This window comes from Sarcophilus harrisii, chromosome 2 (assembly GCF_902635505.1).
Source record: "Sarcophilus harrisii chromosome 2, mSarHar1.11, whole genome shotgun sequence".
Lineage (NCBI taxonomy): Eukaryota > Metazoa > Chordata > Mammalia > Dasyuromorphia > Dasyuridae > Sarcophilus > Sarcophilus harrisii.
In genome coordinates, this window is record NC_045427.1 from 317,654,816 (window position 1) to 317,666,924 (window position 12,109).

General features: G+C 32.8%; 1 non-coding gene across 1 annotated transcript; it reads right to left on the reverse strand.

Moving 5' to 3' along the window:
• Positions 1-2,652: 2,652 nt before the first annotated feature.
• On the reverse strand, positions 2,653-2,755 carry LOC111718949. The gene has a single exon (XR_002769300.1). It is a non-coding gene; the product is annotated as a U6 spliceosomal RNA (small nuclear RNA).
• Positions 2,756-12,109: the final 9,354 nt, after the last annotated feature.

Sequence of the window (12,109 nt, forward strand, 5' to 3'; positions counted from 1 at the left end):
GTCCTTGTGAACCTATTCCATTGATTAACTACTCTATTTCTTAGCCAGTACCAAATGGTTTTGATGACTTTATAATATGCTGATATGATGGTGCTTTATAATATAGGTTTAGGTCTGGCACAACTAAACCACCTTCATTGGGATTTCTTTCATTAATTCCCTGGAAATTCTTAACATTTTGTTCTTCCAGATGAATTTTATTGTTATTTTTTCTAGGTTAGTAAAATAGTTTCTTGGGAGCTTGATTGGAATAGCATGAAATAAATAGAATAGTTTAGGTAATATTGTCATTTTTATTATATTCACTTGACCTATCCAAAAGCACTTGATATTTTTCCAGTAGTTTAGATTCTGACTTTATTTGTGTGGAAAGCATTCTATAGTTTTGCTCATATAGTTCCTGATTTTCCCTTGGCAGATAGATTCCCAAATATTTTATACTGTCAACATTTATTTTAAATAGAATTTCTCTTTGTATGTCTAACTGTTGGATTTTGTTAGTGATGTATAAAATGTTGATGATTTATGTGATTTAGTTGATTCTCTAGGGTTCTCTAAGTATAGCATCATATCATCTGCAAAGAGTGATAATTTGGTTTCCTCATTACTCACTCTAATTCCTTTAATCTCTTTCTCAACTCTTATTGCTGAAGCTAGCATTTCTGATATAATGTTGAATAATAATGGTGATAGTGGGCAATCTTGTTTCACTCCTGATCTTATTGGGAATGGTTCCAGTTTATCCCCATTACATATGATGCTTACTGACGGTGTTAAATAAATGCTCCTGACTATTTTAAGGAAAAGTCCATTTATTTCTATCCTCTCAAGTGTTTTTAATAGGAATGGATGTTGGATTTTATCAAATGCTTTTTCTGCATCTATTGAGATGATCATATGGTTTTTGTTAATTTGGTTATTGATATGGTCAGTTATGCTACCAGTTTTCCTAATATTGAACCAGCCCTGCATTCCTGGTATAAATCCTACTTGGTCATGGTGTATTATCCTGGGGATGACTTTCTGTAATCTCTTTGCTAATATTTTATTTAAGATTTTTGCATCAGTATTCATTAGGGGAATTGGTCTATAATTTTCTTCCTCTGTTTTAATCCTACCTGATTTAGGTATCAGTACCATGTCAGTGTTATAAAAGGAATTTGGTTGGAGTCCTTCTTTCCCTATTTTTTCAAATAGTTTATATACTATTGGAGTTAATTGTTCTTCAAATGTTTGGTAGAATTCATATGTAAATCCATCTGGCTCTGGAGATTTTTTTCTTAGGGAGTTGGTTAATAGTTTGTTCTATTTATTTTTCTAAAAAAGGACTATTTAAGTGATTTATTTCCTCTTCTGTTAATCTGGGCAACCTATATTTTTGTAGATATTCCTTTATTTCACTTCGATTATCAAATTTATTGACATATAACTGGGCAAAATAACTCCTAATTATCTCTCTAATTTCCTCTTCATTGATGGAAAATTCTCTGTTTTCATTTTTAAGACTAACAATTTGATTTTATTCTTTCCTTTTTCTGATCAAATTACCAAAGGCTTATTATCTATATTGTTTTTTTTTTCATAAAACCAACTCTTAGTTTTATTTATTAATTCAATAGTTTTTTATTTTCAATTTTATTAATATCCTCTTTTATTTTCAGAATTTCAAATTTGGTATTTAATTGAGGGTTTTTAATTTGTAAGGAGTTTATATTCTAATAGAGAAAAATATATAGAAAACCATAAAGGACAGCTGGAAAAGAGATGAGAGAAAGAGAATATCCATCCAGAAACAGGTTTATTGATTAGCAGGTAGATTCTATCCAATTGAGTTGGGCTAGGAATGAAATAAACATGTATAGGAGTTCTCATGAAATGGGAATTTGTCCAAGGACTTGCTTGTTAGGAGAGCAAACTATAGAGCATGTTAGTATGGTCAGATGGATTTCATGTTCATTACCTGCATTTCATTCTCTCTTAGGATTTTTCTTTCCTGTTTTCTAGTCATGCTCAAAAGAAGTTTCTTTTGAGACTTGTATTTGCTTAAGAAAAGTAATAGAGAATAGAGCTAAGTCCTCTATTTCATTAAATATCTATTTTTTCCTTAGAGGAGTATACTCAGTTTTGTTGAGTAGATTATTCTTGGTTGTAATCCTAGCTCCTTTGCATCCTGGAGTATATTCCGAACACTCTGATCATTTAATGTAAAAGATGCTAAATCTTGTGTTATATGTATTGGACTACCTTCCATCGAAGGGAGGGGGTCAGGGGAAGGAGGGAATAATTTAGAATAGAAGGCTTTTCAAGATCAATGTTGAAAAATTACCCATGCATATGTTTTATAAATAAAAAGCATTAATTAAAAAAATAAATAAATCTTGTGTTATTTTGACTATGGCTTTATGAAATTTATTTTTGGGGGGGGGGAGGTTGCTTGTAATATTTTCTCCTTGATCATGGCTTTCATGTAGTTTAATAATTTTTAGATCATTTTTATGGGATCTATTTTCCAGATCAGTTGTTTTTACAATGAAGTATTTTACATACTATACCACTGTCAGCAATACAATGATCCAAGACAATTCTGCAGAACTTATGATAAAAAATGCTATCCACCCCCAGAGAAAAAATTGATGAGTTTGAATGCAAATTAAAGTATGCTATTTTTTCACAAATTTGTGTGTCATCCTTGTACAGAGGCCATGCTAATCTTCTCTTCATCATTCCAATTTTAGTAGATATGCTGCTGAAACAGGGATGAAGTATACTATTTTTTACCTTATTTCTTTCATGTTTGGCTTTTGGGAGGGGATGTCTGTGTTTTCTTTTACAGCATGACTTAATATGGAAATATATTTTACATGACTGTATATGTATAATCTATATCAAATTGCTTGTTGTTTCAGGGAACAGATTGGAAGGGAGAGCAGGGGGAGGAGGGTGAGAAGATTAGAAACTCAGATTTTTTATAAAAAATTATATTAAATTTTTTACATATCATTGCCAAAAATAAAATATTTAAAATATAGATTTGAAGGAGAATAGCTAGCTCTTCTGGAGAGATAAGGTCAGAGCAAGTGGGGTTTATGCCAGGAATGAAGGTCTTCTTTAATATTAGAAAAACTATGAGCATAACTGACCATTTTAATGACAAAATTAGCAGAAATCATTTGATTATCTCAAAAGATGCAGAAAAAGCATTTGACAAAAATGCAGCACCCATTCCTGATAAAACCATTAGAGAGCATAGGAATAAATGGAGCTTTCCTTAAAATGATAAATAGCATCTATCTAAAACCATCAGCAATAATTATATGAAATGGGGAGAAGCTAGGAGCATTCCCAGGAAGATCAGGGGTGAAACAAGGATGCCTATTATCCCCACTATTATTCAATATTGTGTGAGAAATGTTAGCTTTAGCAATAAGAGAAGAAAAAGAAACGGGAGGAAATAGAGTAGGCAAAGAGAAAACAAAACTATTACTTTGGATAAATAATATAGTGGTATATTTAGAGAGTCCCAGAGAATCAAATAAAAAATAAATGATACAATTAACAACTTTAGTAAAGTTGCAGGACATAAAACAAACCTACACAAATCAACAGTATTTTTATATATTACCAACAAAGCCCAGCAGCAAGAAATAGAAAGAGAAATCCCAATTAAAATTACTGTAAACAATACAAAATATTTGAGAGTCTACCTGCCAAGATAAACCGAGAAACTTTATGGACATAATTACAAAACACTTTTCATACAAATTAAATCATATCTAAATAACTGGAAAAATATCAACTGCTCATGAGAAGTCTAAGCTAATATAATAAAAATGACAATTCAATCTAAACAATATACTTATTCAGTGCTATGTCAATCAAACTGCCAAATAATTACTTTGTTAAGCTAGAAAAATAAATATTTTTTTCTTTTCTGAGGCACTTGGGGTTAAGTGACTTGCCCAGAGTCATACAGCTAGGAAGTGTTGTGCTATCTAGCTGCTCTTAGAAAAATATAATTTAAAAATTCATCTGGAAGAACAAAAGGTCAAGAATATCAAAGGAATTAATGAAAAAAAGTAAAAAAAAAAAAAAAAAAAGTTGGTTTAGCTGTCCCAGATCTAAAACTATATTATAAAGCAGCAGTCATCAAAACTATTTGGTACTGGCTAAGAAATAGTGTTTTGAATCAGGTACGCAAGACACAATAGTCAATGCCTATAGTAAGGTACTATTTGATAAACCCCAGCTTTTGGTATAAGAACTCATTATTTGACAAAAACTGCAGGGAGAATTGGAAAATAATATGGCAGAAACTAGAAATAGACTAACATCTCAAATTCTATATCAAGATAAGGTCAAACTCAGTTCATTATTTAGACATAAAGGGTAATATTAAAAAAAATTAGGGGAGCTAGGAATGGTTTCTTTCAAACCTTTGGAGGAGGAAAAAATGTATGACTAAATAAGAGATAGAAAATCTTATGAAATTCAAAATAGATACTTTTGATTACAGTAAATTTAAAAAGTTTTATATAAACAAAACCAATGCAGACAAGATTAAGAGGGAAGCAGAAAAATGAGAAACAATTTTTACAATCGTTGTTTCTGATAAAGGTCTCATTTCTCAAATACATAGAGAACTGAGTCAAATATTTAAGAATATAAGTCTTTCTTCAAATCATAAATGGTCAGAGGATATGAACAATTTCTAGGTGAAGAAATTAAGGTTATATATAGTCATATGAAAAATGCTCTAAATCACTATTGATTAGAGAAATGCAAATTAAAACAACTCTGTGGTTTCACCTAATACCTCAGATTGGCTAAAATGACAAGAAAAGATAATAATAAATGTTAGAAGGGATGTAGGAAAACTGGGATACTAATACATTGTTGGTGGAGTTGTGAAATGATCTAACCATTCTGGAGAGCAATTTGGAACTATGCCCAAAAGGTTATCAAACTATGCATACCTTTTGATCCAGAAATAGCTTTATTGGGTCTGTATCCCAAAGAGATCATAAAAGAGAGGAAAGAACCCATATGTCCAAAAAAGTTTGTAGCAGCTCTTTTTGTGGCAGCAAGGAATTGGAAATTGAGTGGATGTCCATCAATTGGGGAATGGCTGAATAAGTTATGTTATATGGATATAATGAAGTATCATTGTTCTATTAAAAAATGATGAACCAACTGATTTTAGAAAATCCTGGAAAATTTTACACGCATTGATGTTGAGTGAAGCAAGTAGAACCAAGAAAACATTATGCACAGCAATTACAAGATTGTGTGATGATCAATTATGATAGACTTGGCTCTTTTTAGTAGTTCAGCAATTCAATGAAATCCCAATAAACTTTGGATTAAAAACACCATATGCATCCAGGTAGAGACCTATGGAGACTGAATGTAGATCGATGTACTTATTTTCACCTTTCTTCTTCTTTTTTTTCTTTCTCTTTTCTTCTGATTTTTCTTTCACAACATGACTAATAATGGAGATATAATTAAAATGATTGGACATGTATAATCTATATCAGATTGCTTGCTATCTTGGGAAGAGAAGAGGTAAGGGGAGAAAGGAAAAAAAAATTCAGAACTCAAAGTCTTACAAAAATAAATGTTGAAAACTACCTTTACATGTGATTGGAAAAATAAAATGCTATTAAAAGTAAAAAAAAAAAAAAAAAAAAAAAAAAAAAAAGAGAGAGAGAGAGAGAGAGAGAGAGAGAGACTGATGAGAGAATGAGAAGACTGGTAATTATGTGGAAGAGTTTTAAGGTGTGAAGTAGGTGAGAAGAGGGTTGCCTCAATATTCCTCAGTTGAGGAGGAAGGAAGTGGTAGTTCTAGTTAACTAGTCAAAGATAGTGGCTTTGTTCTAGTCAGACTATTTCTGAAATATTGCATTCACATTTTAGGAATGATATTGATAAGCTAGAGAATGTTCAGGAAAAGATAGCAAGCTGAGAACAATGATGGTGGAGTGCCAAAAGCCCACATAGAGAACAAAGAAAGGAGATCTACCAGGAAAAAAACATATACTCATATACTCGGGAGTGACCTTTTTACTTGCCCTTGAACCACCCAGGGCACTACTCTAAGTCTGGGTACTATACAGATCTCTTGGGGAGAATGAACTTGTTAAAGAAGTTAAAGAAAAGTTAAAGATTCCTTATGGACTAAGTACATATCCTTTTCATATCCTTTACTAAAATACAACTTGTAAGTTTTGAATCTTGTAAGCCTAAGTATTTGTAAAAAGAATCAACTACTTTTAAAGTTGCAGTAGACTTTAGAGGACATCTAGTTCAACTCATACATGAATAAAACTTCATGCCAAAACACCATCAGTAGCATGAGCACTGAATTTCAAGTCAAAGAACCTAGCTTCAAGTCACTTGGAAGATTTTGGTTAATCATGTAATTTCCCTGGGCCACATACATTATTGAAACACACATTTAGAAAACATGTAGCCTATGCTCAAAAAGTTATCAAACTGTGTATATCTTTTGATCCAGCAGTGTTACTACTGGGCTTATATCCCAAAGAGATCATATAGAAGGGGAAGGGATCTGTATGTGCACGAATGTTTGTGGCAACCCTCGTTGTAGTGGACAGAAACTGGAAACTGAGTAGATGCCCATCAATTGGAGAATGGCTGAATAAATTGTGGTATATAAATATTATGGAATATTATTGTTCGGTAAGAAATGACCAACAGGATGATTTCAGTAAGGCCTGGAGAGACTTACACGAACTGATGCTGAGTGAAATGAGCAGGGCCAGGAGATCCTTATATACTTCAATAACAACAATACTATATGATGATCAATCCTGATGGACCTGACCATCCTCAGCAATGAGATGAACCAAATCAGTTCCAATGGAGCAGTAATGAACTGAACCAGCTATGTCCAGCAAAAGAACTCTGGGAGATGACTAAGAACCATTACATTGAATTCCCAATCCCTATATTTTTGCCCGCCTGCATTTTGGATTTCCTTCACAGGCTAATTGTACAATATTTCAGAATCTGATTCTTTTTGCACAGCAAAATAACAGTTTGTGAAATTATTGTGTCATGTATACTTATTGTGTATCTAATTTATGCTTTAATATATTTAACATCTACTGGTCATCCTGCTATCTAGGGGAAGGGGTCGGGGGAAGGAGGGGAAAAGTTGGAACAAAAGGCTTGGCAATTGTCGGTGCTGTAGAATTATCCATACATATAACTTGTAAATAAAAAGCTATTAAAAAAAAAGAAAAAAAAATAAGAAAACGTGTAGCAAAAGGATATCTCCAAACTGCTAATTCTAAAGTTCTTCTGCCTCTATAGAATCTTCATTAAGTTCTTTTTGGTATAATTCTTATGGGCTCTGAAGGTCAGTCAATGTTTTTTTAGCGTTTATAGTCTGTAATTCTCTCTTCAATATCTTTGGGATGCCTCATCCCTACTTGACAGCTTAAAGTAGTCTTCCTAGTATACTTGAAGCCATCAAGATGTCTCCCTTTTTCAATACACATTCAGTTCTAGTTTAACATTTGAAAAAATTAAGATTAAATCTCAAGTTAATCAAGGTAAAAACAACCTCACATAACAATCTCTGAAAGTCCAGGAACTGAATGTCAATGGACACATTGCTTCCTAATATGTTCACAGATCTGGAAGCTCCAGTCAGCCATTGAAGTTTATGACTCTTTTTCCATCACTTCATCACTGTTGTTCTTCTCTCTCAAACTTTACTTCAAACTCTCACCTTTCAGTTCTCCAAAACCTCTCCCTTTTAATTGGTGTTATAGGTTCTGAGATCTACTATTTGGCTCAGTTCCATGGCTTCTTCCAGCATTTTTGGAACTTGAGAATAGGAGCAATTAAGGTACTCAGTACAGATAATCCAGGGCTGATTGTTAGGAGAGCCATGAATCATGATTACCCTAACTATAACCTGGCAATGTTTGGGCTAGCTTTCTGGAGGATCTCGGGATCAACCTGAGTTCTTGGTCTTAGTGGAGAAGTGATGAAGGCAGGACAGCCACCACGAGGCTGGTCAAAGATGGAATGTTCTGTTTCCAGTCCTTCTTAGCCCTTATATACCTTAGTACAATTATATCGTTATAGCATACTGAATATGTGTGAACTAGAGAACCATTACATCACCATACTAACTACTAAGCATATATGTGAACTAGAGAAGCATCATCTATCTCATCAATTCCATTGAGTTAACACTTTGTTTTAAGTATACTTCTCCAGAGTTCCTGACTGTAGAATCAAAGCTATAAATGGAAGAAAGTGAGAACAAAACATAGATGACAATAAAAAAGAATGGAAGGATGAAGACTATGTTTAGGAATGCAATTTAATCAACACTTATCAAGCATTTACTATGTATATTTGAAAAAGAAGCTTATACTCAAAGCCAGTTATTGTCCTTGGATACCGTGTCTCTTTGTCTTAGAGAGCAATTGAATTTGCTTATTGAGGCAATTTATGGCCATTCCCTCTTTCTCATTGAGGAAAAAGTTAAATTTTTCCAAGAATAGTGGTCTAAGCAATGATTTTATTCCTTTTCTAATTTTTAAAAATTTCTTAAATAGATCAGGTTAAAGACTATAATCATACACTGTATTTTCTTTTCATCTTTCTTTTAATTCAATATTTATTCTTCTAACCAGTAGATGATTTGACTGCACCCAGAGAATGGACTGTAAAATAATTACTCTATGTATAACCTTTTTCTTCCTGTCCATTAATGTAAAATCAATTTCATTTTTATGATATCCTCCATTGCTCACTATATCTAGCACCACCAATCTCTCTTCACAAACTATTCATAATGGATGGGCACAAAGCAATGCAGTCATAAGCTTTTGGCCTCTCTCATTTCTAATGATTCATAATGATATATACATTTCTTATGATACACATTTTCCAACATATTTTTCCAGTCCTCTGTACTTTTGTGGGTAATGGGTACCTTTGACAGTCTGGAAAATCTTTCCTTCTCAAAATCAAGTATTTAAATGCATAAATACAATACATAGGATTATAAGGAAAGCCAATTATATTGAAATGCAGTTTCCAAAATATTTTGTTTGAGAGACTCTGATCAAACTTCTTGATTTCTCATTTATTGTGAAAATGTCTGTATGATTTGAGTTCAACTTCTCCTGTAGTAGGTAAATTCATTATTCTTTAGAAAGGACTGAAAATTGTAAGTACCATATTAATGTTTGCAAATAGTCTCAGAACTGTGGTTCTTTATACCCCATTGCTCCCTTTCCTATAACTATGGTCTTTGTGGAAAGATTAGAGTGCCAAAGAGGACTGTGGGTCATTTTGCTATGGACAAAATATAGTCTATCACAAATGGTCATCTTTTTGGAGATAAGCTTCTACTTTCTTATCTAGGCTAATTCTTGAACAGCAAACAGAGTCTGCCATCAGGTTTATACTTGAATATTAATAGAGCTTGAACTCTACTGGCCCAACTTTTCAATCCCTAGCTACTCCATGATAAGGAAGTAGAATAGGACTTTAAGGACAGAAAATACCACATATAAACCTTAAACATCATTAAACTGAATTTTGTAAAGAGAGTGCTATAACCTAAATCTCAGTACACATAATTTCTTATTAGTCTCTCTGTTCCTAGAGAATGGATTTGTATATACTGTCATCACACTTGGCAAAGAAGGAAGGGATCAAATGATAAGTGCATAATTCTATCTGCTTATTCTCCAAAAAAAAACTGAATTGAAGATTAACAACTTACATTCTTTAGATAATACCTTTGCTAGTAAAATGTATATATATATATATATATATATATATATATATATATAAAAATGTGACCTTATGGTTCAGTTCTTGTAACTATTTATTTAGATAAAATTCTTGATCATCTCAACAAGTATATTGTTAAATCAATTTGAAAATTACTAAATTGAAAGGCAAGGGCATAAAAGTCTCAAAAATGTTATTATTAGGAGCTAACTTTCTAACTCTAATTAGAGTTTTGTCATGAAATTTTCTGGTAGAGTTATCCAGAGTTAATCTTAAACAATTTGATTCTCTCCTTATATCTCTGCATCTTTTTTTTTTAAACAAGACAAGACAAAAGACAAGAGACATGTAAGAAAAGAATCTCCAATCTTTCTTGCTCTTAGCCCAGAGTTATAAGAGCAAACTAAGGAACAAGGTAGATATTATAGAGAGTTTTTCTCTTTGAGTTTGCTTAACAGCCCAAAACAGGTTCAGAGATAATCTTACTATATAAATTGTGATAATAACTTTATATTTGGATTTCAAAATTAAAATTAGTCAGTTAAGGTTGAGCCTATATCTTTAATAAAGCAACATTTCTAATCATAATTTCTAGTTAAACCTACCGAAAAGGAAGCTCATTTTCATAGTGCTCCATCTTCATAGAATTTTGCATATGAAACTACAATTCAGATTGGTTGTTCAGGTTGTTTTTACTAAAAGTTATAGTATAAAATATCATCAGAACTATTTTGCTTGATGTACATGCAGATACAGCCAAGGACTAGTCAAACTGAGTACAATATTTTTCAAAGGTTAATAATTAATTTCCTCTCATTATCAAGTTTAATGAAGTACCTTTATAATGGGGGAAAGAGACTAAAATCACTTTTTTAGGCTAAATTATATCAATCAGCCCTTTTTTGTGTATATTTGTTGTGAATGAGGGGAAAGGAGGTACTATATTTAATTGGTCAAAATATAGCACCAATTCCTTAAGGCTTTTCTGCTGATATATGTATGCATAATAGTAACAGTCTAGATAGATGAACTATCTCAAATTTATTTTCATGTTAAGCCTGAAAGGATCGTGATAGGAGCTAAGAAGTATTTAACTCCAAGTTAGATAAAAATCTTTAACAGAAGACTTTAGTCTCTCTCTCAAAAAAGGGGATAGAAAAGATCTAATCTTGGGTGAGGTCACTCTTCCTAGCTTTGGTTAGTTTTCCATGGTAGTTACGACAAAAAAGCTGGTAGGTTGTCCTTATCGGGGAAAGAGCCTAGTTGTTATAGCCTAATTCACTAAAGCTGAGATATTTGGATGCAATATCTGAAGAAATGAGCTCAGAGTTTATTAAAAAGGACCAATTTTCTGCAGAACTTATGTGTCTATAACTTATATGTGTCTATAAGCAGCTACCAGAACAGCATTTAATAGAGATTAGGAAAGCATCAGAGTAAGGTACCAGCTAAGAGTACTTGAAAAGCAAACACCACAAACTAATGGAACAGGGTGCCAAGCAAATTTCAAAACCAGAGAGGAGGCCCAAGGAGAGCAGTGTGATGATATCACCAGAAGACATAGATAGATAGCTTTGGTGCATCAAATATATGAATTGCCACTGCATATATTTCTTTCCTTCACCCTAGTTCCTCGTACTTTCCCCTCTGATGATTTGTATATTTGTGGGGATATACTCCTAGATTTACAGGGAGAGCATGCTTTATTGCAATGTTTTTGCCACACTATTTCATTAAATGACTTTGCTTTGAACTAATTGCATACTCTGCCTGACTAGAGAAAAAAGTAAACACATAATTGGGGGTTTGTGAGCTATCATTTTGAATGGCTGTAGATCCACCGAATCTCTTGAATCTCTAGCTATTCTTGGAGCCCCATATTTGAGAGCAGGGTGCATAAACACTACATTTGGGGTTGGCCATAATGAATGATGTAGTGAATAGAGCAATAGAGTGGGAGTCAGGAAAACCTGAGTGAATTTTTCAAACACTAGCTATGTAACAATGGAGTGGAAGGTTGAATCTGACTTATATGTGTTCCTTGGTGGGTCAGGTTTGATATTGGAATGAAGCAAGGCATCCATAGGTCATCCAGCCAAACAAAGGAAAGTTTAATTAGCCATAGCACAGAAAAGAAAGTGATCAAGTATATTAGTACTTATCTTGGACAAGACATGGTTCCCCTCACTTCCACATGGAAATAGAACTTTTCAGCAGAGTTGCACATGAATCTAAGGATAAAAGTTAAATAACTTGCTCAAGATCATATAGTTAGTGTCTAAAGCAGGATTTGAATTGAGTTGTTTCTCTTTATAAGTCT